Raw genomic sequence first — 26,411 nt, forward strand, 5'->3', positions numbered from 1 at the left:
GCGTTGAGGCACAGTGAGGGACTGTGATGTGCTGTGAGGCACAGTGAGGGACTGTGATGTGCTGTGAGGCACAGTGAGGGACTGTGATGTGCTTTGAGGCACAGTGAGGGACTGTGATGTGCTGTGAGGCACAGTAAAGGACTGTGATGTGCTGTGAGGCACAGTGAGGTACTATGATGTGCTGTGAGGCACAGTAAGGGATTGTGATGTGCTTTGAGGCACAGTGAGGGACTGTGATGTCCTGTGATGCCCTGTGAGGCACAGTAAGGGATTGTGATGTGCTTTGAGGCACAGTGAGGGACTGTGATGTCCTGTGATGCCCTGTGAGGCACAGTGAGGGATTGTGATGCCCTGTGAGGCACTCTGCTGCTCTGTAAAGAACTGAGAAGTGGTGTGAGGGACTGAAAAGAGCTCTGGAGTTGTGTGCTGCTTCTTGTATGACTTTGCTTGAAAGTTTGGTCAGAGTGGGAACTCATGGGGCATGACAAGTTAAACAACAAAAGCTGAACATGTCAGAGACAGAGAGAGAGAGAGAGAGAGAGAGAGAGAGAGAGAGAGAGAGAGAAAGAACAAGGAAGAGCAGAGAAACAAGGCTGCAGTATTTCCTTATTTCTTCCCTGTCAGACGTAGCCAACAATAATAATTAGACTGGTTGATCAATCTGGACTCTTGATTTAAACCATACAGTGCCAAATCCAATGAGTCAAGAAATAAGGGCTGTGACATTTTTATTTTTGCAAAGGCAAAAAATCAGCATACTTGAGGGGAAAACGGCTCCTTCAGGAGCGAGAAGTAACGTGGGTCTCAGCCACTAAGAGGCTGCCTCTCGTCTTCAGTGCTGCAGTCGTGCAGAGGCATCGAGGCACAGATGAGTCTGGTGAGAGTGGGCACAGCTCCAGCTGCCTGTTCCTACCAGGCTCGTCTTGGCACAGCCGCTCAGGCTCCGGCAGCCGGCCGGCCGTCCTGGCACGGCGGGTCCGCTAAAGCGGCTCTGACCCACAGAGCTTGGAACGCCATCCGAGGCCAGCGCCAAGCTAAGTGTCTGCAGAGAGAGAAGTGGAGGAGAGCAGTGGAGGAGAGGAGGAGTGGGAAGAGGAGTGGAGGAGAGGAGGAGTGGGGAGAGGAGTATCTCCCTCTATTTCTATCTCCCTCTGTCTCTATCTCTATCTCCCTCTGTCTCTATCTCTATCTCCCTCTGTCTCTATCTCTATCTCCCTCTGTCTCTATCTCTATCTCCCTCTGTCTCTATCTCCCTCTGTCTCTATCTCTATCCCCCTCTGTCTCTATCTCTATCTCCCTCTGTCTCTATCTCTATCTCCCTGTCTCTATCTCCCTCTGTCTCTATCTCTATCTCCCTCTGTCTCTATCTCTATCCCCCTCTGTCTCTATCTCTATCTCCCTCTGTCTCTATCTCTATCTCCCTGTCTCTATCTCTATCTCCCTGTCTCTATCTCTCTATCTCTATCTATCTCTTTCTCCCTCTGTCTCTATCTCCTTCTATCTCTATCTTTCTCCCTCTGTCTCTATCTCCCTTTATCTCTATCTCCATCTCCCTCTGTCTCTATCTCCCTTTATCTCCATCTCCCTCTATCTCTATCTCCCTCTGTCTATATCTCCCTTTATCTCTATCTCCATCTCCCTCTGTCTCTATCTCTTTCTCCCTCTATCTCTTTCTCTCTCAACTCAAGCCCATCACTTCAGCATGGATCCTTTGACAAGGAAATTATCTCAATTTCATGTAATTTATACAGAAGTCAGCCGAATGCTTTTTAGCAGAATTGAGAGGAGCCATTTTCAGGACCAAGGACAGCTCACTGCAGTGTGTCCATATACATATATATTTATTACATAGTTATATATATTAGTATCTGTCTCAAGTTTCACTTTTACAATCACACTTTTATTCCTTTTTGTTTTTGTCCTTCAGTGAAATTCGTGTCTCATAAATTGTGCAATATCACATAAATAACAGAAAAAGCTTTTTTACTACAAGCATTTTCAGGACCAAGGACAGCGCACTGCAGTACAGCCCCGTGAGTGTCAGTCTCAAGTTTCACTTTTACAATCTCGCTTTCATTTCTTTTTGTTTTTCATCTATCAATGAAACGTGCGTCTGCTCAATTGTGCCCTATCATATAACTAAGAGGAGCTGAACGCCTCGTTTTTTTTTTTTCTTGCGTGCACAATGGCGGAGACTCAGAGAGAGAGAGAGAGAGGAGAAAGTCCGTACTGACGTGTCCCGAGTTGAAGAAGGCAGAACGGTACTTCACTGAAGTAAAAACACCGCTCCAGTCGGCAGCTCAGCTGACGGCCAGAGGGATCCTCGGTCCAGAGAAAAGTGAGAGGGGGAACTTGCTGATTAGAGCTGGACTCCACGGGGCTGAAGAGAGGGACAGGGCGGGTGAAGGGAGGCCCAAGGAGTGAGGTGGCCTGCCAGCCTGATAAAAGGAGATGATCTGGACTGATCTGGGATCAGGAATGCACCTGCCACTACACACACACACCAGTACGGAAAAGTTTCTAAAGATGATACTTAACAGACACGATCACTGGGTAAGAACGACATGGCAGCTTATTGTCAGAGAGAAGTGGCGGAGAGGTCATGTGACACAGTGGCACACCCTTCACTGTACCTAGCTGTAGCCAGTTCAGAGCACAGCTGCCAGCCACAGCCTACCTTACACCTATTACTGCTCAGTTCATGAGGTGTGTGTATTTTTGATAAGTGTGTCATCACAGCGGTGTGTGACGTCCACCAGCGGAGACGCAGTTTGTCAGCCACCATCTAGACTTGCATCACCACTCAGTGGGTATTATTAAGGTGGAGATGGGTGTAATTCAAATATTGTAAATATGACAACTACGACATCTGCACACAGGAGCAAAATATCTCAGTGCACAGTAACCCAGCAAAAAACTGTAGCAACTGACAGAGCAAGTGAGAGAGAGAGAGAGAGAGAGAGAGAGAGAGAGAGAGAGTGTTAGAGGAGGAAGGAGTGTGAATAAAGCTGTATGTGGGGTCCTTAGGGCGGGCAGTAAATAAGACAAGCTGCATGCATCTGTGTGAAGGAGGCGAGACAGCTGCCATGGCCAATAGCAACACACATCAACAGGGTGAGATCAGGGCAAGGCATGATGGGAAGCCCAGGCCAAGAGAGCAAGGGGGTCCATCTTACAACAAACAGATCCTCTCTCCCTCAGGCTCTCCCTCTCACACACACACACACACACACACACACACACACACACACACACACACACACACACACGTATATATGGAGTCACACTGTTGTCAATAAACATTGTATGCATTTCACCACTGTTTACACCACAAGCTCTACATTACAGAGGAAGAATCAGAACATTCTACTCATCTGTGAATCGACCCAGTCCATGAAAACACACACACACACACACACACACACACACACACACACGCACGCACGCACGCACGCACGCACGCACGCGCGCACGCACGCACACACGCACACACACACACACACACGCGCACACACACGCGCACACACACACGCACGCACATACACACAGCCAACAAGCACTCATGTTTAATCTTATCGCTGTACACTACAAGCCCTCACTGTCCACTTAATACTATACTCATGGTACTGTGCTCCTAGGACTGGAGCTCCTCCCATTTTAAAATCCAATCTAGTGTGGGATTAGGCAGTGTGTGTGTTGATAAACTCTGGCCCCGCACACTTATAGCCGAGCTTTATGATTGAGAGTGTGAAGGTCTGGACTCTGATACAGACTGAATGCTCCTTTTGAAATTGACTCTGACCTCGGGTACACAGGCAATGGTGTGCACTCCGCACATGGAATAGCACAGGCCAGATCCCCCTTTACGCTTATTATCCGTAGCCTGCTCCTATATTGAGAGGGAAACAGAGAGAGAGTGAGAGAGAGAGAGAGAGAGAGAGAGAGAGAGAGAGAGCAGGAGCTGGTTGTATAGATTGCTCTTGTAAACGACAGATAAGCGGCAGGTACATAAGACATAAGGAGTGCTGTTATTAGACTTTAGTAAACATGCTCACACACACAGACAGGGATGCACACCAATCTAGCGTGTTAGCCTGTACCCAGTGCTGTGGCTATATGCATAAATAGAATCACACACACGTGTACGCACACACACACACACACACACACACACACACACACACACACACACACACACACACACACACACACACACACACACACACACACACACACACACACACACACACACACACACCGCACACCCAAATGTCAGGCCTTGTTTTTTGGTGGCATGTAGTTTTGAATGTGACTCAACTAAGTGCCAGGCAGGATCTGTAAAAGAGGCAATAAATCATCAGGAGAAACAGCGCGCCTCAATATGCACGCACAGCCCTGCCATCTCCCCAGGCACACACACACACACACACACACACACACACACACACACACACACACACACACACACACACACACAGTCTGAGAGTGGACAGGGGGAGGCAGTGCGCCCAGTGAATCGAGTCCAGATGCAGAGTATGCCACGGCATTTCTGTGCATGTTCATGTACGAGCGAACAACCCGGTCACAAATCTACACGGAAAAAAAGATGATTATATTATTAATAAAAAATGTAATAAATAAATGTCAACCCTTAAGCTGAGATGTGGCGGGCTCAGGGATAAGCCATCATAAACAGCCTTGTAATGCGAGTGAAGAAATAGGATTAAAGCACATCAGATCACATGGAGTTTCTGAGGCGGCACGGACACGGCCAGGCACAGTAGCACAGGCTAGAGTGAATGAGGGCTCTGTCACAGTGCTACTAATACACCTGTGTGATGGGGGAGAAGGACTGGGGCAGGTCTCAGGAAGGAGGGAGGGAGACAGGGAGGAGATGTGGGGAGGAGAGACAGGGAGGAGAGGCAGGAAGGAGATGTAGGGTGGAGAGACACAGGGAGAAGAGAAACAGGGAGGAGACGCAGGAAGGAGACAGGAGGAGAGACACAGGGAGGAGAGGCAGGAAGGAGACATAGAGAGGAGAGACACAGGGAGGAGATGTAGGGTGGAGAGGCACAGGGAGAAGAGACACAGGGAGAAGAGGCAGGAAGGAGACGGGAGGAGAGACACAGGGAGGAGACGCAGGAAGGAGATGTAGGGAGGAGAGACACAGGAAGGAGACGGGAGGAGAGACACAGGGAGGAGAGACACAGGAATGAGACGGGAGGAGAGACACAGGGAGGAGAGACACAGGAAGGAGAGACACAGGGAGGAGACAGGAGGAGAGACACAGGGAGGTGAGACACAGGGAGGAGACGGGAGGAGAGACACAGGAAGGAGAGACACAGGGAGGAGAGACATAGGGAGGTGAGACACAGGGAGGAGACGGGAGGAGAGACACAGGGAGGAGAGACACAGGGAGGTGAGGAGCAGGCAGCTGATGAAAACTGATGACATGGCTGGACATCTGCACTCTGCTCCAACCAGAGGAAAAGGAGAAGAGGAGAAGAGGAGGAGGAGGAGGTGCGGCCCTGACAGGAAATGAAATATGCACTTCCTGAGTTTATCATCCGCATGTTTGAGAGACAAAGGAAGGCAGAGAAACACAGAGATAGAGAGACAGAGGGAGTAAATGAATGAGTAAGTCATTCTTCATATGAGAAACTAAGAAAAACCTGTATGAGTCTGCACACAAAACCAACAAGTGTTAAGCACGCGCACACACACACACACACACACACACACACACACACACACACACACACACACACACACACACACACACACACACAAAACAGGAGTGGTCACATTTATCAGAGCATTATAGCTCTCTGACTTTTCTGATGTGTGTGTACAAGGGAGGTGTGACTGAGAAGCGGGTTACACTCTCCCTTCATTTCACTGCCAAACGATAATGGACAAATGGTGTGTGTGTGTGTGTGTGTGTGTGTGTGTGTGTGTGTGTGTGTGTGTGTGTGTGTGTGTGTGTGTGTGTGTGTGTGTGTACATTTCTCAGTTCTTTGATCCGGTGCTGTAAACTAAGGGTGTAAGAACATACCCGAGCCCGACCTAAATGCCCATGTATGGAAGCAGCGCGCTGGAAGGCGGAGCCACTGCGCTTCCGTCCCCGCCCCCCTCCGTCCCCTGAACAGCGCTGCCGTACGTGGGCAGACACGGGGGGCAGGATGACTGGAGCGTGTGGAAATTGCTCGCAGCGGAAGCGCAGTGCGCCGTGGTCCAGGGTGGGAGGCACCCTGAGTGAGGCGGTGCGGTGCCGATGGCCTGGTAGCGGGCCTTCATTACTGAAGCAGCACTTCCCTCCTCTTCCTCCGTAGCTGCTAATCAGGAGTGCTGTGTGGGACCCCACCGGGACCCGGCCTTCTATTTCAGGTCTCGACGCCAACCATGCGCATACGTGTTGGATTAAACTGTTTTTTGTTTTTTTTTGCGCAAAGCTGCATGGCCCTTCAGCAAAGGTTTCCAACAGTAAAGCATCTCTGCAGACAGCGACGTCTCAGCTATTGCACGGCTGGGTCATTAGGAGTCCAGTCAATGGTAATCTGAACATACAGGCCAATGTGTTGCCCATAGCAGGAGGGGAACTCTTTCTTCTTAATCCCACAACCAAGCCTTACGCAAACAGATGGCACTACAGATCTACAGATTTGCCTGAAGAACATAATGCAGACATGGACCTTCTCGACGTAATCCGTGCACCCCTTGATTCAAAATAAAGGAAGAGAATCAGGTGTCGATGCGCAGGTGACACACACCCCTACTGCTGTGGCCGAGCGTCTAGACCTCGGCCAGCCGTTATCACGCCTGAGACTGTTGACCTTCGTTTGACCTTCGTTGGCGGGACGGTCGGGGGGGTCGTCCGCCAGCTGGTGGGGGTGCGGCGGCGTTGGCGTCCGTGCTGCGTGGCTCAACTGGTGGCAGAACAGAGCAGGCGGTACGCTGTGCACTTGCGCCATTGTGTTGTAAAATTGCACTGGCCAGCTTACATTACAAGGCAACATAGGTAATTTCTCAGCAAATTACCCTCCCGGCTTTTACACCCAGGAAAGTGTAGCGACTGTAATATTCTTGAAAATATGGCCGTGTGCACAGTAGCTAGCGGCTACACTAAAATGAACCCTGTTGTAATTGATGAATATATTAAAATGACCTGTATGCGAATACCATTAAGCTTTTTTTAGGAGTCCTGCCGCCACAGACGAGTGCACATATCTCTGGCTCCAACGGGCTTTGGAAACATTAATTGTGAGGCGGGCATTAGTTAGCCGGTATAGAAATTGTCAGTTAACGCCCGGGAAAGTGTGATAAGCTCGAGCAGAGATTGAACTGACCTTTTCTTTTTACCAGAGAGGAGAGAGAAGGTGAAAAAAACACGCATGCCTTTGGACGAGAGGCCGGTGACTTTCTGTGTCTGTGTGCACACACGTGCGCTCTGAGACGTCTGTGCAGACACCATCCAGGGAGAAGGGAGACAGTTAGCCATTTTTCCCCTACTCCTATCATAAAGCTATTAAGTTGCTATCAGCTTCTCTGCAGCCACGCTTGCTTGTGATATATAGACACATTTGCCTCCCAGCTACAGCTCCGTGCCTAGGTGGGGGCGTCTCCCCCTCAGACGCCTTATCACACACACCTTATCTCCCACAGACAGTTAGTTAAGAACAGAAAGTAGCCACAGGTGATCCCGCCTGTGAGATGGGGAGCTGGGGCCTGAACTAAAGCCCCCGGGGCACAAAAACAAGCCCCCAGGGCGCAAGAACCAGCCCCCAGCTCTGGGGTCCTAGCATAACTTGGTGCTTTCTCTGCGCTGATGCACGGGGCTGGTGCACAGGGCTGGTGCACGGGGCTGATGCACGGGGCTGATGCACGGGGCTGATGCACGGGGCTGGCGCACCAGCTCATTTATAATCAGAAAACCAAACTTTGTTTGACGAAACCTTCGCACAAATGGAGGAGCAAGCAAAGAAAGCAACAGAATAAATGAAATAAATTATTTGGCCAAAGCAAAGAGCTACTAGGTGTCAAAGAATTACATAAATGAAGAAGTAGCCAACTGCAAGCCTCCTGATATACTGTTCAAAGGCAGAAACATTTTATTACAACTGCTGGGCTTTTTACGTAAGAGCACAAATATTTTTTGGCCCTCGTAAGCTTCTGTACAATGTGCTGGCTCCCACAGACCGCTGCTTTTAGCAAAATAATACATTACTCATTATGCCCGACAAATATGTCCATGGGGTAAATGCAGCTCAAAAATACAAGTAACTAGCATTTTCCTGTTTTTTAAATCTAAGTGAGATGAATGCACAAACACTGTCTCGTGAACACTGCTGGGCCCAAGAACACGGCCGCTGCAACAAGACTCCGTCTCTGACCTTGAGGCGCACGAGCTTTGAGGGTCTTCCCGGCACCCCAGGGGCAGACGGAGAAAGAGGAGTCGAGGGCCAAGGAAATGGAGAAGTCAAAGAAGGAGAAAAGAGAATTGAACCAAGTGTGCGGTAGGCTGCAAGACAGAGAGGATCTGTGGGCCCGGGGCGTGTGGGGAGGGCAAGAGAGAACGTCAGAGGAAGAGGAACTGCTGCAAATGGCTGATTTATTTTGCGCATATCTGTAAAGAAGCTTCCATCTGGCAGAGCACAAAACCATCAACACTGTAATTAAAATGCAATTACCACCTCTCTGCTCCCCCAACCACACTGTAATCCCAGAGAAGTCATTCCATCTGTGTGTGTGTGCGCGCGCGCGCGTGCGTGTGTCTCGCTCTCTCACTCCCTCTCACAAACTCACTCACACAAGGCCACTCGCTCCTAACCGTGTACTGTATGCCGCTTTTCTCTCCTCGGCTTGTTTAAAGATCGCACGATTGCCAAAAAGCCCACGTCATTTAGCTCACGCGCAAGCACCGCGAAGCACGACGCGATCAATCCACGCGGCAGGACGCAGCGGCCGCGCCCCTTAACACCCTGCGAAGCGATATGATGAATGGCCGCCTTTCCCTCAGCCGCACGAGCACCGCGCGTTTAGGGGGACGTATGCTCGCTAACACCGCTGGATGCCCTTCCAGCAACTCCGTGTAGTCAAATATCACTGCCGCTTCCTGAGCTCCTGTTCCTGCCAATGTAAAGTTCATGTGAATCGTAAAAAAATCTGCTTCAGCATATAATAACAAGTTAGAAGATTTTCATATTTTTTTCCCAAGGAGCAACATGGTTTATCTATCTAATAGATCTAATATTGTTAAATGTCCAATAAAATTAAAACAAAAATCCAGAGAGAAATATTTAGAGTTATTAATTGTCAATTTAGTGCCAATGTAATTAGATATTTACCTGTGTGTGCATAACCTGTGAGAGAAAAAAATTAGTGTGTATAAGAAACAACCGTATGGATGATTTGAGAGTAAGACATATAGTAAGGCTATATGTGTGTGCTTGTGCGTGCATGTGTGTGTTTAACTGTGTTTAAAGTTGTACAGAACTGTGGAGAGTATTGAGCTGTCCCCTTAGATATAAAAGCTTAATTACTTCTGACTAAATCTGTAATTAAAACATATCCCAGCAGCACTTCTACCTGTCTTAGAGGAGACAGTGCAGTGGGACCACACTGAATGTCACTGATAAATCACACACAAACACACACACACACACACACACACACACACACACACACACACACACACACACACACACACACACACACACACTGAATAGGAACAGGGGAACGAGAAAGATTAGAGGAGGAGGAGGAAAGAGAGAGAGAGCACAGGGGAAACAGAGAGACAAAGAGGAGATAAAGATAGAAGGGACTAGTGTCAGCAGGAACAGAAAGATGCAAGAAGGTCGCCCGAGAAACAGGAGAACTTGTAAAGAAGAGGGTGAGTAAGAGTGAGAACTTGTAAAGAAGAGGGTGAGTAAGAGTGAGAACTTGTAAAGAAGAGGGTGAGTAAGAGTGAGATGTCTCCCACTCTTCCAAACAGCAGAATGTTCCAGTTAAGCACCCCATAAAATCTCCGTAACGCAGAGCCTTCTTCTGAATGCTCAAATTTACGATCCATAATTAAAAAGAAATTATAACTAAACAAGATGGAGGCGTTTAAAACAGATATTAACCACTACTTAAAGGTAGCCAAAGAAATTACAAAATCGGGGGAAGTTAGATCATCGCTGAATTCACTTAGACTTAAAAATTTATATAAAATATATAAAATCTAAACTATTTCTCAGCATCTTGATTTTATAGATTTTATAGAACAGGTTCAGTGTGATTTAAGCACCAAGTGACATGGAAAAAAACAGTCCAATAAACCAGAAGCAACTTAAAGGAGTTTCATTATGTTTGCTCCCAGCATTAGGAGCCAGCCAAGAGGGCTGATGCACTCCTGCAGAGCCATGTCAGGTGAAATAGATATATTGAGAGAGCAGACTGCAATTTCCATTTGGCTGGGCATGGAGCAAAGAAGGGGGTTGGAGACGGGGTGAAGTCACTTGGGTTAAGCACAAGAGTTGTTGTGGGTGGGGGGGTTAGAGGAAAAGGAAAGCAGGACATTATTAGAAGCCGCTTTGCTGGCAAACAGTTAGCATTTCACCTGCTAGCACTTCCCCTGCTAGAATTTACCCGGATAGCACTTTACCTGCTAGCTTTTAACCTGCTAGCATTTCACTGCTAGCACTTCAGCTGCTAGCATTTCATCTGCTAGCAGTTCACCTGCTAGCATTTAACTTGCTAGCATTTAACCTGCTAGCATTTCACTTGCTAGCATTTCACCTGTTCTTTTGCTCCTCAGCAGCTGGCTGAGGAGCAAAAGAGCGGGTGAAGTAGGAGCTATTGGCCTGGCCGGAACATGCGCACACATGGTGGGAAGAGACAGCTCAAAGCTGAGGCAGAGAGACAGCTCAGGGCTGAGACAGAGAGACAGCTCAGGGCTGAGGCAGGGAGACAGCTCAGGGCTGAGGCAGGGAGACAACTCAGGGCTGAGGCAGGGAGACAACTCAGGGCTGAGACAGAGAGACAGCTCAGGGCTGAGGCAGGGAGACAGCTCAGGGCTGAGGCAGGGAGACAACTCAGGGCTGAGGCAGGGAGACAACTCAGGGCTGAGGCAGAGAGACAGCTCAGGGCTGAGGCAGGGAGACAACTCAGGGCTGAGGCAGGGAGACAGCTCAGGGCTGAGGCAGGGAGACAACTCAGGGCTGAGGCAGAGAGACAGCTCAGGGCTGAGGCAGAGAGACAGCTCAGGGCTGAGGCAGGGAGACAACTCAGGGCTGAGGCAGGGAGACAGCTCAGGGCTGAGGCAGGGAGACAGCTCAGGGCTGAGGCAGAGAGACAGCTCAGGGCTGAGACAGAGAGACAGCTCAGGGCTGAGGCAGAGAGACAGCTCAGGGCTGAGACAGAGAGACAGCTCAGGGCTGTGGCAGGGAGACAGCTCAGGGCTGAGGCAGGGAGACAACTCAGGGCTGAGGCAGAGAGACAGCTCAGGGCTGAGGCAGAGAGGCTGAGCACAGACAGCGTGCTAATTTGGGGGAAAAGCGTAGTTGTCTGAGTAGCAGGGCCGCACCTTTTCACCGTGCTCTTAATTAAAAGTGAGAAAGTTATCACGTTCCAGGATTCAGGGGAGATAAATAGAGCCCATTAGCGCCCCCTGCATGCTCAGTGTAGCACAGCACCTTTATTCCATTAAAAGAAAAACAGGCAATGATGTGAGAGCATAATAATTAATGATTGGAATATTGAATGAGGACATTGTGAAACAGTTTTGGGTGATGATTGTAAATTCATAGTCCCTGGCTCCCTGTTCTAGGGTGTAATAACACCAGAGCTTTGTAGGAATTCTCCTGTACCACCCCCCAGACACTAAAGCCCTGTGAAAGAACAGGGGCCACTTAGCCCGTGGTGTCTAAATAAAGCAAGGAGGCTGGCATGGGCGCTGTCCATGGTCCTGTAGCAGCTGGAGCTCCAGACCAGCACAGCAGGCGTTCACCTCAACTCTGCCACACAGCACGCCGAAGGAGAGGTGAGATCTCCCGAGTGGTAAACATCTCCATCTACATCGTTTTCCAAATTCTGATTTGGAGTGGCCTCTGAATGCATAAAAAAGAGCTTTGCGAGGAAAGACCCTCTTGACTTTGGCCAATTTCGGGGAGACAGTAGTGTGCTCGAGGTCCTGGCTGATTAGTGGGTTGATTAGGGCTGGTTCACCCAGTCCCGTCTTCTGAGAGCGTAATGATGGAAGCCAATCCCCCCCCCGCCCCCCAATGCTTTAGCAACTGCGTTCACAAGCTGGAGTTGAACTTTGCTGTGGCTGCCAGTCGAACGGTTCCTGCCCTAAAATAACACTACATGGGCCGTGAGGCCACAAACACATTGCAGCTTCCCCATTTATTCATGTTCAATCCGACACAGAATCGACTCTCCCGACTTGCTGAACTGCAGTGTGGCAGAAAATGACATCCAGTCATGGCCAGGAACCGATACCCCGCCCCTGGCAAAAAAAATAAAAAACCCTTGCGGATGCACCCTGCTCCTTTAATGCATATCCCATACATACCACGCACAGTTCTCATAGCCATCGTAGCAAAATTAATAATGGCCCACAGCTCTGTCTAACACTTCAACGGGAGAATAACTCAGATCTGATGGAGTGGCTGACAGTAGCAGCAGAGACGGTAAAGAGATGGAAATGGATCCGGGCCTGAAGCGAGCGCATCGGGTTCAGGTAGAGCTGCGGATAGCGCTCCCTCCCCCCAGCGCCATCCATCAGCCCGGAGCTGCTCCGCCTCCGATTAAAAGGCCTTTGGTGCGTGTCTGCAGGCCAGAGCCTTCACCGTCTCACCGCACCCGCCACCACACGCCCTCCGCACACGGCAGCACCCAGACCCACTCAGTGCTGCTGGCATGTACATCATTCTTATTGGCCCATATTTCCACCAGCCGTCGGTGGGATGGATCCGGGCTGCTCTCTTTGCTACTTGAAGGAGATCTTTCGGGGAGCCGGACCTGAATCCGTGTTGTTTGGTTACTGGCGACTTTAATTTTGATTGCATCATATTTCTCACATATTAATCCAAAGTATTTTCTGTGAGATATGTATTCACATTAAAGAAAAATACATTATTGAGTATCTCACTATCAAATACAGTAAAGTATTCTAGATCATTCAGACTTTACTTTAAAGTATATTTATTGGAAGTACATTTCCTCCTACCAATAACATAAAAGCACAAATGGTGTTTCTGAGTCATGTTTCAAACAGAGCTGAGCGCTCAGCCAATCAGCATTGCCTCACGCATGTTGATTCAAGGCAAGTCCAGCATTAATCCAGTGGTAACTTTGGAGACGGCATTCCAAAGCAGCTGCCCAACCAAACATCTCTCCCCTTCACAACAGATCCCAGCACACGGCGTGGCCATGGCAAAAGGGCTTGTCTGTTGCCAGATGATTATTTTTCGCTGGAGGAAGAGAGAAAGTGAGGGAGAGTGGTCCCTGAGGGCCCGCCCTGGCCTGGCCGCGCCTCTGTCCGAGCCATTGATCTGTTTACTAATAACGAATGAATGCGGCAGACTGGCTCTTGGCCCTCTGGCCGGCCAGCAGGCTATTGAATAATCCATACCGTTTTTGTTCACTTTGGGCTATAAAGAGATTCTAATTCTGATCTGAGGGACACTGAAGACAAGAGAAAGCTGAACCTTTTAGAGACATCGGCTTCTGGGAACACAGGGGCAGAGAGGCAGCCAGGAAGCGGCTGGCCACTGTTTGCCCTTCAAAATGCAACAGACTCCCTTTGATTCCACAAATATATCCACAGCGCATATGCGGAACCCGACGCAGTGGGCAGAACTGACCCGGGTGAAGAAGGCAGCAAGGAGTATTTATTAATGCTTTGATGGACTTTACCTTGCCTTCAACTGACTGACGGAACTTAATAAGCAAACAAACACACAAACAAACAAACATAAGGTGAAATTATGGGGGGGGGGGGGGGGGGGGGGGGTGATGAGTGTACATCGTGTGGAAGGTGGGGGAGAGTAGTGGGAGTGGGGGAGGGGTCGAGGGGTAAGGGGGAGGTGATTTAATCGAGTCCGACTTCTTTCCCCCACCCCTTCTCCCAGTGTCCATCTGTACAGCACCCAGGCCATCAGCACGCCTGCTCATAACAGCCTGCCGGCCCCTTCACTCCTCACCCCCCCTCAAACCCCCCCACACCCCATCACCCGCTCTCTCCACTCACCCCTCACCTCCCCCTCAAACCCCCCACCCCCACCTCTCGCTCTCTCCATTCACCCCTCACCCCCCCACCCCCACCTCCCGCTCTCTCCACTCACCCCTCACCCCCCCACCCCCACCTCCCGCTCTCTCCACTCACCCCTCACCCCCCCACCCCCACCTCCCACTCTCTCCACTCACCCCTCACCCCCCCACCTCCCACTCTCACCCCTCACCCCCCCACCTCCCGCTCTCTCCACTCACCCCTCACCTCCCCCACCCCCACCTCCCGCTCTCGCTCTCTCCACTCACCCCTCACCTACCCCACCCCCACCTCCCACTCTCTCCACTCACCCCTCACCCCCCCACCTCCCACTCTCACCCCTCACCCCCCCACCTCCCGCTCTCTCCACTCACCCCTCACCTACCCCACCCCCACCTCCCGCTCTCTCCACTCACCCCTCACCTACCCCACCCCCACCTCCCACTCTCTCCACTCACCCCTCACCTACCCCACCCCCACCTCCCGCTCTCTCCACTCACCCCTCACCTCCCCCACCCCCACCTCCCGCTCTCTCCACTCACCCCTCACCTACCCCACCCCCACCTCCCACTCTCTCCACTCACCCCTCACCTACCCCACCCCCACCTCCCACTCTCTCCACTCACCCCTCACCTACCCCACCCCCACCTCCCGCTCTCTCCACTCACCCCTCACCTACCCCACCCCCACCTCCCGCTCTCTCCACTCACCCCTCACCTACCCCACCCCCACCTCCCGCTCTCTCCACTCACCCCTCACCCCCCCACCTCCCGCTCTCTCCACTCACCCCTCACCTACCCCACCTCCCGCTCTCTCCACTCACCCCTCACCTACCCCACCCCCACCTCCCGCTCTCTCCACTCACCCCTCACCCCCCCACCTCCCACTCTCTCCACTCACCCCTCACCCCCCCACCTCCCGCTCTCTCCACTCACCCCTCACCCCCCCACCTCCCGCTCTCTCCATTCACCCCTCACCCCCCCACCTCCCGCTCTCTCCACTCACCCCTCACCCCCCCACCTCCACCTCCCGCTCTCTCCACTCACCCCTCACCCCCCCCACCTCCCGCTCTCTCCACTCACCCCTCACCCCCCCACCTCCCGCTCTCTCCACTCACCCCTCACCCCCCCACCTCCCGCTCTCTCCACTCACCCCTGTCCGCTTCCGAACATCTGGACAAGATTCACGCGAGCCCTGCCTGATGCCAACCTGCCTAATAGCCTATGGAGTCAATTATAAAAAGGAAAATGTAGCGGTGTAATTGTTAATGGCACCATCTGGATAATAGCACTTCTAGGGGAGAAGACTCCTTACCTTATTCGCCAGAGACTTTCCGTTCTGACGGCCCCCAAAAGCAATGGAGGAGAACCAAAAGAGAAACTGTTTCTCATACCTAATGAACTCCTTATTTTGCAGTTCTCTCTGGGTAATAATGCAGGTTATGTGCATGTGAGTCTATGTGAATATGTGTGTGTATTTTGTGTTCAGTGTGCTTGTTGTATTCAGCAGCTACAAACTCCTTCTCAATCTTTATCTTCATGCAAAAGCAACTGGGGGCAGTCAGCAAATTAAATGCTGCATTCCATCTAATAGCTTATAACAAATGTTCTCCAGAGCTGTGTCTTTTCAAATATTATTCTCTCTCCCTCACTTTTGTGTTTCCCTCCAGAGCTGCAGTTCTAAAGTGCCAGGGGAAAACTCCTGTGTCATAACTATTAATTACTGCAGCACTATCTCAAAACAATACAAGTTTATACTGTGGCTTGTTTCCACAGTTATAGTAAGATCGTTAAGCTTTATACAGCTTGCTATGCTTTCAGGACTTAGAAAAGGTGTGTGTGTGTGTGTGTGTGTGTGTGTGCTGGTGTTTGTATGTGTGTGTGTGTGTGTGTGCATGTGTGTGTGTGTGTGTGTGTGTGTGTGTGTGTGTGTGTGTGTGTGTGTATGTGTGTGCACGTGCACACATGTGTGTCTTGCTATCAAGACCTGCCAGAAACAACAGAGTGTGAAGGAGACAACAACAGGCATACAGAAGGAGGAGATTGCAGAAAGACAGGCAGGGAGTCCTCAGAGGAGCGATGGGCATCGTGAGTGTATGGTGTGTGTGTGTGTGTGTGTGTGTGTGTGTGTGTGTGTGTGTGTGTGTGTGTGTGTGTGAGACAGCCAGGGGATCTTGAGAGAAGGGATGGGAGGGGAAGAGGTGGGCAGAATGAAAAACACATTTACTTAGTGTTTGGCACTCCTGCTCACAAATTCAGCTCGGCATGAAGGACAATATAGAAGTTGGAAAGGCAGGAGTCCATACGAAGCACATGGTTATTAGAGAGGGTGGGAATGAGTGTGCTTGTGTGTTATTGTTCTGAACTTTAAAGAAGGGCCTGGTCAGCTTTTTGTCAAAGGTCAGAACGACACTCGAATCCAACTAGCAGAAGGCCAGCTTGCAGGACTCAGAATACACCTGCAAAAGTCTAGCTTTGCCAAGTCTGTAAAACACAGTACACTGGCATTGTGCTACCTGGATATTTAAAAGAGCAAGCTTCAAAATAAAATATTGTGCATTTTGAGAAAGTCATTGTTTCAGCTATATTTATTCCATATTACAGATCGTCCCAATGCAGAAATTACATAAAAGCACCCAAGTGGAATTAACTCCTACAGACTTCAGAATTAAATTGAACTCCGTTAGAGTAAAATTCAAATTTGTGGTTTTATGGTGTTCTTGCTGAAAGTATTCCAATAAAAGCCTCCGCACTTCACATATTACTCACAGGCGCGCATGGCCTTGTAGGTAAAACAGGAACAGTGGCAGGTGGCTGTCCGCCGTAAGCTGAAACCAATGTGTGTTTGATTTGTTATGGCTCGAAAGGGAAGGGGTTAAAGAAATAAGCAGCCATGCTAACGGCCAGCTGACAAATGGCGAGCACGTTATATGGACCATGAAATGAACACTCAGGCAATGGGAAGGCGGTTGGGGGGGGGGTTGCTTTCAGCACCACGGTCAGCAACAAAGTGCCTGCAACACCTCACTGCCTGAGCAATGGAATTCACTAGAGAGGGAGAGGGAGAGGGAGAGAGGGGGAAAGAGAGGAGAAAACCTGTGTAAGAGAGAATATGGAGCATGCTTGGATTTAGAAGCAGGAAACAGAGAGGAGAAAGAGGTCCATCAAAACTGGGTTGGGGTTTAACCGCCTATCGCTGAGAGAAGAGGAGAGGAGTTCAGCGTCAACGCTCCTGGAACTTCTCCTGATATTGATACAGTCCAGACAGCCGGAAGGTTCCCATGCAAAACATGGGCCCAGCAACCATGCTACAGTTTACAAGGGATGGCTGAACTCCAACCCAGTAGAACTACAGCCAGAACATAGTATTGTATTAACGATAGCATGCACATACAAAACATGTGATTTAAGTCTAGGTTAGGAATAGCTAAACCCTGGCTCAGCTGAATTACCTTAATAATGTACAGTATAGTCATACATACTGCATATATTAGACAGTGTGATTATATACACGTGGTTTTAATTTGTTTTCATTCATGTGATGGCACCTAAAACTGCCCCACAAGGTGCAGCAAACCCTGAGCAGAGATTCAAAGCATAAAACTACACCCTTCCATCTAGGGTTCCTGGGCACTGAATGTCAGGAAAACCCCCCTTACCCATGAACCCCACCCACCAGACCACCCCACCCCCCTTACCCACGAACCCCACCCACTAGACCACCCCACCCCCCCTTACCCACGAACCCCACCCACCAGACCACCCCACCCCCCTTACCCATGAACCCCACCCACTAGACCATCCCACCCCCCTTACCCATGAACCCCACCCACCAGACCACCCCACCCCCCTTACCCACGAACCCCACCCACTAGACCACCCCACCCCCCCTTACCCACGAACCCCTCCCACCAGACCACCCCACTCCCCTTACCTATGAACCCCACCCACTAGACCACCCCACCCCCCTTACCTATGAACCCCACCCACTAGACCACCCCACCCCCCTTACCCACGAACCCCACCCACCAGACCTGTATTTCTGAATAAAACACTAAACTATGTACCCTACAGGCACGTCTGCTCAGCTTAATATAGTTTACAGCACCAATACTCAAGAACACACGCACACACACACACACAAAAAGAATTTCAATCTCCTTATGACAAGGTGACCCACAGTTACTAATCTAGGAAATTAATTTAACAGTTGTGTCCAGGAAACGACGCTGCCTGGACCAGGTGTAACTCGTGCTAGAGTTCAACTTCTCCATCCTCCATTTTTCAAAGCTTAGATGCAAATTACATTTCTTCATCGACTGTTTGGCTATCAGATCTACAGGTGTTCCCTTGCTTATATAACATTTCTAACATATATGACATTTAAACACCACTCGTTAGCTCGGATCACTTTACTATAAGTAAGAAGAAAGACATCCACATCCCGTGTTTCCTGTATCTACGGCAACGACGTGTTGACTCATATGCTATACACTGAGGAGCTTATGCAAATGCAATGCATAAAGAGTCATATCCATCATAACTTGCACTGCTCACAGATGCCTGGGTCATATTCATAATGCACATTCCCGGCTGCTTGTACTGTATAATAAATTATAGTCTGAGTAAAAAAAAAAAAAAAAGTAACAAAAATGTTATATTGTTGTTTAATCAGTGACAGCAATTCCTGTATCCACTACTTATGCTGACGATGGATGCACGACTGGGTTGAGAATGTAGCGTTGGACGGTCTGTCACACACTCCCAGACACAGGGCAGGCGGACTGGTCAGAGAGATGATCTGTCACACACTCCCAGACACAGGGCAGGCGGACTGGTCAGAGAGTTGGTCTGTCACACACTCCCAGACACAGGGCAGGCGGACTGGTCAGAGAGTTGGTCTGTCACACACTCCCAGACACAGGGCAGGCGGACTGGTCAGAGAGATGGTCTGTCACACACTCCCAAACACAGGGCAGGTGGACTGGTCAGAGAGTTGGTCTGTCACACACTCCCAGACACAGGGCAGGCGGACTGGTCAGAGAGTTGGTCTGTCACACACTCCTAGACACAGGGCAGGCGGACTGGTCAGAGAGATGATCTGTCACACACTCCCAGACACAGGGCAGGCGGACTGGTCAGAGAGTTGGTCTGTCACACACTCCCAGACACAGGGCAGGCGGACTGGTCAGAGAGTTGGTCTGTCACACACTCCCAGACACAGGGCAGGCGGACTGGTCAGAGAGATGGTCTGTCACACACTCCCAAACACAGGGCAGGTGGACTGGTCAGAGAGTTGGTCTGTCACACACTCCCAGACACAGGGCAGGCGGACTGGTCAGAGAGTTGGTCTGTCACACACTCCCAGACACAGGGCAGGTGGACTGGTCAGAGAGTTGGTCTGTCACACACTCCCAAACACAGGGCAGGTGGACTGGTCAGAGAGTTGGTCTGTCACACACTCCCAAACACAGGACAGGTGGACTGGTCAGAGAGTTGGTCTGTCACACACTCCCAAACACAGGGCAGGTGGACTGGTCAGAGAGTTGGTCTGTCACACACTCCCAAACACAGGGCAGGCGGACTGGTCAGAGTTTCCTCACCCCTTACTTCTTCACACTGAGCCCACGTGTGGCCACCACTTCTGCTAACCAGCTCTTTATAACAAGCTGTAACGATCAGAGCCGTTAGCTGAGCGACAGGTGCTAGCCAACACTAGCACCCCCCCCCCCCCCCCCCCCCCCCCCCTCCCGCCATACCCCAAGAGGGAAGCATTATTTTACTGAGGAAATGAACCTTATGGAAACCTGTGTAGAGCCAAAGACAGCCTCCCAGCAGGCTAAGAAAACCTGTGTCATAAAACATCACAACAGCCAGCCAGAATGTGCAGGTTTCCCTCAGCAAAGAGGCGAGGTGATTAAAAAAAGCAACACATCCCATCAAACTCCTGAGCAGCGGAGAAGTTCATCGCGTCCCTCTGTGTGAATGTGTGAATACAGAGGGTATAAAATCATTCTTAATTACACATTTGTCACAGGAGGAGCATACAGCCGCAGCTCCGTGTGTGTTAATAGCATGCCCTCTCCGAGCTGATTAATGCAGCTAAAGCCACAGCCTGCTTTCTCATTACACTCCCAAACTTTCCCCCGCACGTCTCTCATGTGCCCCCCCCCCCTCCCCGCCCAACACACCATTCTGGCTCCCCTCACCACTCATTTCTGCCTCTCCAACTAAGCAAAACCATTTATTCAACACTGGCCTCAAACAGAGGCACTCCCTCGAGACCAACAGTTTGACAACATTGAAGGCCTGTCATGTTTTAACATGGCTATAACGAAGCCGGGGGATTTCTGAGGAAATTTAATTAATGATATTTGCGTCAGTGTGGTGTATGAACACACTCCCCCGTCAAGAATGTGTAGGAGAAGTCCTTTAAACCTCTCCTTCCATGTATTATGTATACGAGCCAAGCTGAGTAATCTCTAAAACAAAGATAATAGGTGTTTTTTTTTGTCACTGTTTAATTAGTGTAATGTTAATCATTTATTAAATCAGGTGACACACTTCCAATTAATCTCACTGACAGTAGGAATGACGAGATATTTGCCGATATTCTGCTGTGCGATCTGCTGTGGAGATTACGAACATCCTTTGTTGCAGCAACTGCGTGTGATCTAACGAGGTTTGGTGTTGTGCCAAACCAAAAAAAGAGGCGATTCCAGGATGAGACGCGCGCTTCGGGCCAAAGGAGACGGCCAGACGTGGTATCGGACATGTCTGGCCCCAGCGTGCGAGGAGATGGCGGAGGCGGGAGGTGATTTACGCTCCGTTCCGAGCTCCCGCTGGAGCAAGTCCTCCGCTGGTTCCGCGGGGGGGTGCGCTCGGCAAAATCTGCATTTTAATTTGGAGCTGTGCGGTGTAATGAGCTCTTAATCGGAGTCCTCCAGGTGCAACGCAAACCAGGTTACGTCTGGCAGACCGTCAGCTCCCAGCATGCCGTGTGCGCCCGTTTGCCGGTCGACGCCGTGGTGGCGCTCTCCTGACCGCGGTGCAGCTCGTTACCCGCCGTGAGGACGGAAAAGAGGGCGTGGTCAGCCTCCAGCCAATGTGACGTGGCAGATCGTAAGCGCTAAACCACAAGGACTCCTCAGATCAGCTCATTTGAGTGATTTATAAGTCTCGTTGAGGGGCCAGGTGATAGTCGAGAAGTTCTGGATTCAGTTGAGGGGTTTAAGAGGAGATCTGGGTTTACTCTCTCCCTAAAGAGAGCCTAGCTTCTACATCCATAAGACAAACACCAGCTGTTTACTGACAGCAACCTGTCTGGCTCTCTTTCCTGAGCCCGGGACACCTGAGTGAGAGCTTGGAGAGCAGGAGGAGTCTCAGAGGACGGTCAGACTTCACTGTACATGGCAATAAAATGCTCACCACTTCATTCAAAAGCCTTCAGTCAGGCAAACCACGTCAGGTAACTTGTGCACTTGCAAAGTTCCTTTGCCACAACATTTCGAGGAGAGAAATTCATTCCAGAGCTAGGACTAACTCAGTGCAGATTAGATTTTTTAATAACGCCATGGTAATATGGTATTGACGGAGTAATGACAATCCTTAACTCAGTTCGATCTAAGCATGTCTGATTTATAGTGACTAGAAAAGACCAAAACGAAACTGTTCGTGAATCATGCTCCACCTGTCTGGGGTGCTTCAGGAGACTCGGGTGGTGCTCTGTGTGCTACGTGAACCTCTCATACCTTTGAACATGCCTCATCTCTGAAAGCTAATAAACACATTTTGACTTCACTGTTATATCAGCCATTACCATAGCATATCTGAACAATGTGAGAAGACCATGTAAGGATGTAGTGAGACAGATGATTATGATTATGAGTATGTGGTTTCTGAATTTACTTTTAGCATAAATCTCAAAGATCAACACAGTCAGGATGATATGCGTTATACAGTAAAACACTGGGCTTTTCCACATGTGGTTATCTTTAATGTACGGCTTTTACAGGTTTAATAACTTCTTTAGAGAAGTTCCGCCACTGCCGATGAATGTGACAAACTGCGCAATTTGAACTGAGCACAGGTGCAGGTTTATGTGTGCTGTGCCGTTTAAAGCCAGTCGGTGTGCAGGTAAGGGAGCAGAGTGTGTGAAAGATTCATGGTGGGCAGACAGCGGCTACAGCGTGAGCTGGGGGTCCCTCGAGGCCCGCGGGAGGCTGGCCACACCCCCCAGCCCACCCCACCACACCCCTCAGTCCACCCTGCCACACCCCTTAGTCCACCTCGCCACACCCCCCAGCCCACCCCACCACACCCCTCAGTCCACCCCACCACACCCCTCAGTCCACCCTGCCACACCCCTTAGTCCACCTCGCCACACCCCCCAGCCCACCCCACCACACCCCCCAGAAAACACCCCACCACACCCCTCAGTCCACCCCGCCACACCCCCCAGCCCACCCCAGCCCAGCCTGTGAGGAAGTGCTGCTTTGTTTCATTGACATCCTGCCTCACTCGTTCCACCTGCAGCCATGACAGCCAGAACACACATTGTCAGGCCCAGGCTCTGATTTATGAATCCACGCCGTTTCCACACCGACAACCCCCAGGTGCTGCTGGGAGATAACATCCGGCCTGGACCAAACCCCCCCAGCCCCCCAACCTCCCCCCCCCTCACCACAAACGGCCATCTTTGCTCTCCAGGTGCACATGTGTGCGGGTGCGGGGCTGCATGTGTGGTGGATCCCAGCTCACCTGCTGGGCACCAGTACATCATGGGCCAGCTTGTCCATGGGTGAACCTTCCGCTAGAGGGCTAGCGCCTTCCAACAACCAGCCCAAACAAATCAAACACTGAGTGTTTTGGATACCTAGCCTCCAACCCAAACAAATGGTCCTGGTTGGGCCTGTGCAGCTGATACATCTCCTACAATGTCCTTGAAGAAATTTATGGATGGTGAGAAGCCTAACCGAGGAGTCGAGACAGGTCTGAGTATGATTTCAATGTCAGAAATCCAATCAGAGGAATCGGGAACATAATCAGTAAATTACATTGCTCATTTGTCGTTGACTGGTTGATTCCAGTTCATTGATTTAATTAATAAACTTTGAGAACTGTTGATAATTATGCAAATGCATGAGAGAAAATTACAAAATGTCAACTATTCACACACAGCGACCTCACTGTCACAAAGGTGGTTAAGAAATTAAAGAAAGAAAAGACTGTCACGTTGAACTTGTTCTCTACGGTAATAGCACCTTTATTTAGTCCTTTGTATAGTGCAATGCAGTTGAGAAGGAATAATGGGACATTTGAATATTTAAATTTTTCCCTAGCAGTGAGGAAACTGTTATGACAGCCGTCTCAAATCTATGTTGGTGTGTTCCTCTCACGGCCAGCCCTCAACAGTGCCCGGTGAAAACAGCCATATTGGCTCTACTTAACCACATTAGCCATGAACGCAGATTGACAGCACTTTTCTCTGCTGCCCCCACATCAAATGATATATACCAAATGGCATTCAATGCAGCCTCGCACGCGCCGAATCGGGAGATTCAAAAACAATTTAGGAGTAATAAGTAGAAGCTGCTGGATGAAAATGCAAATGCGTGTGCGGTCTGGCGTGCGTGTCCGACACGGAGACGGCCGGGCGCCGTGGCTCTGTCCGTAATATCTACAATCAGCGCATTATGACAGGCTTGCAGGAGCACAACATGTTGCCGCTTTATAATTTGTGTCTTTTCATAAGCTTCAATAAGGACGAGGAGCAGGGCCTGCTAATGGGGAGTGATGGCTCCAACCCTCGGGAGAACGCAGCGCACCGCCGCCTCCAGATCATCGACATAAACGGGGCTCTTTGTGGCCGGGGAGACACTTTCTACGGCTGTGGCATTTTTGAAGCACATACCAGTCCTCTCCGCTCAGGAAATGACAAAGGAGGACAGCCGTGGGCGATTTAACAGCAGACTAACAAAGTTGGTTTGAAACGCCCGGTGACTGCATAAATGAGCGTCACGCGTCTGTGGCCGTCCCCACGGCCCCGTAGCTCTGGGCTGGAGGGAAGCGCCGAGCGCCGAGCGGGAAATCGCGCGCTTTGTACTCGCCGCCCGTAGCCGCTTCGGAGGCTGTTCGGAGCCGGCCGGTGGTTGCTAGGCGACGAGCACGCACACGTCGAACCGTTGCGTCGTGGGACGGCCACGTGCTGCTCGTGCCTGGACGCCACCGTCCCGCAACACACATCCCCCCACCCCCCCGGCCGCTCAGCCTGCTGGAACTAAACACAGATACAACATTAAGAGAACAATTTAGGCAGTAATTACAACCAATATCCAAACCATGGTGAGCGGGGATGGGGGTGTGGGCGATTAAAGCGAGCACCCATACAGGAGTAAAAGAGGCATCAAGGCAGTGCTTGCTAAAGCCACACACACACACACACACACGAAGGGTTAGAGCAGAGAGCATGAGAGAGCATGGACACTGGCACTGAGCACTTCTTTTATAGTTTAGCAACAGCCTGACAATACGATACCTACAGCCGCCCAATACTGCCACTTAATTCAGGACCAGACTTCAGTTTTTATGTCCGGCCTTGCACCGCAAAATCCCGATCTCTGGCCCCGCCCACCTACATTCGACCAATCAGAGTGGCTGCTATCAAAGGCCAAGTTACAGACCAAACCTAAGGCAAGATACAGTGCCTTGAAAAAGTATTCATAGCCCTTGAACTTTTCAACATTTATCCACGTTAGACCCACAAACTTAAAATGTATTTTGGGGGGATTTTATGTCACAGACCAACACAAAGTAGCAAGAAATAGTGAAGTGAAAAGAAAATGATACATGGTTTTCAAAATCTTTTACAAATAAAAAAATCTGAAAAGTGTGGTGTGCATTTGTACCCTTCTGAATCAATACTTTGTAGGACCACCATTTTTGCAATTACAGCGGCAAATCTTTTGGGGTATGTCTCTACCAGCTGTGCACATCTGAAGGCTGAAATATTTGCCCATTCTTCTTTGCAAAATAGCTCAAGCTCAGTCAGATTGTATAGAAAGCATCGGTGAATAACAATTTTCAAGTCTCGCCACAGATTCTCAATGGATTTTAAGTCTGGACTTTGACTGGGCCATTGTAACACATGAATATACCTTGATCTAAACCATTGTAGTTCTGGCTGCATGTTTAGGGTCGTTGACCTGCTGGAAGGTGATCCTCTGTCTCTGCCTCTCACAGGTTTTCTTCCAGGATTGTATTTGTATTATATTTAGCTCCATCCTCCCATCACCTCTGACCACCTTCCCTGTCCCTGCTGAAGAGAAGCATCCTGCCACCACCATGTTTCCTATTTGGGGGGTGTTCATGGGGATGATGACCGTGTTTCCCAGTGGGGAGGGTGTGTTCAGGGTGCGGTGTTAGTTTCCCGCCACATACAGCGTTTTGCATGTAGGCTAAAACGTTCAACTTTGGTCTTATCTGACCAGTTCTGATTCTTCCACATGTCTGCTGTGTCCCCTATATGGCTTGTGGGACTTATGGTTTGCTGTCAGTTTGGCCAGATCTGTGGAGTATGTGACTAATAGTTGTCCTGTGGACAGATTCTCCCACCTGAGCTGTTGATCTCTGCGGTTCCTCCAGAGTGACCACGAGCCTATTGGCTGCTTCTCTAATTAGTGATGAGATGTTCATAGCTTGGGATGTTTTTATAAGATAACCCTACTTCAATCTTCTCCTTAACTTTCGCCCTGACCTGTCTGGTTTGTTTCTTGGTTTTCATGATGCTGTTTGATCACTGATGTTCTCTAACAAACCTCTGAGGCATTCACAGAACAGCTGTAGTTATACTGAGATTGAGTTCCACACAGGTGGACTCCATTTACGAATGAGGTGACTTCTGAAAGCAATTGGTCACACTGGGTTTTATTTAGGGGTGTCAGAGTACAGGTGGCTGAATACAAATGCACACCACAATTTTCAGAGTTGTATTTAATAACAATTTTGAACACTATGTATCAATTTCTTTTCACGTCACAATTAATTGCTACGTTGTGTTGGTGCATCACATAAAATCGAGATAAAATACATTCAGGTTTGTTGGTGTAACATGAATAAATGTGGAAATGTTCAATGAATAATTTTGCAAGGCACTGCAT

At 49.9% G+C, this 26,411-nt stretch overlaps 1 long non-coding RNA gene across 1 annotated transcript in view; it reads right to left on the bottom strand.

Moving 5' to 3' along the window:
- Positions 1 to 711: 711 nt before the first annotated feature.
- LOC143506332 (uncharacterized) overlaps positions 712 to 26,411 on the bottom strand; it is a 35,332-nt gene continuing 9,632 nt past the window's right edge. Inside the window, exon 2 of the long non-coding RNA XR_013128289.1 lies at positions 712 to 1,042. This is a non-coding gene — a long non-coding RNA (uncharacterized LOC143506332). The remainder of the gene's footprint in view (positions 1,043 to 26,411) is intronic.

Source organism: Brachyhypopomus gauderio, unplaced genomic scaffold (genome assembly GCF_052324685.1).
Source record: "Brachyhypopomus gauderio isolate BG-103 unplaced genomic scaffold, BGAUD_0.2 sc464, whole genome shotgun sequence".
Classification (NCBI taxonomy): Eukaryota; Metazoa; Chordata; class Actinopteri; order Gymnotiformes; family Hypopomidae; genus Brachyhypopomus; species Brachyhypopomus gauderio.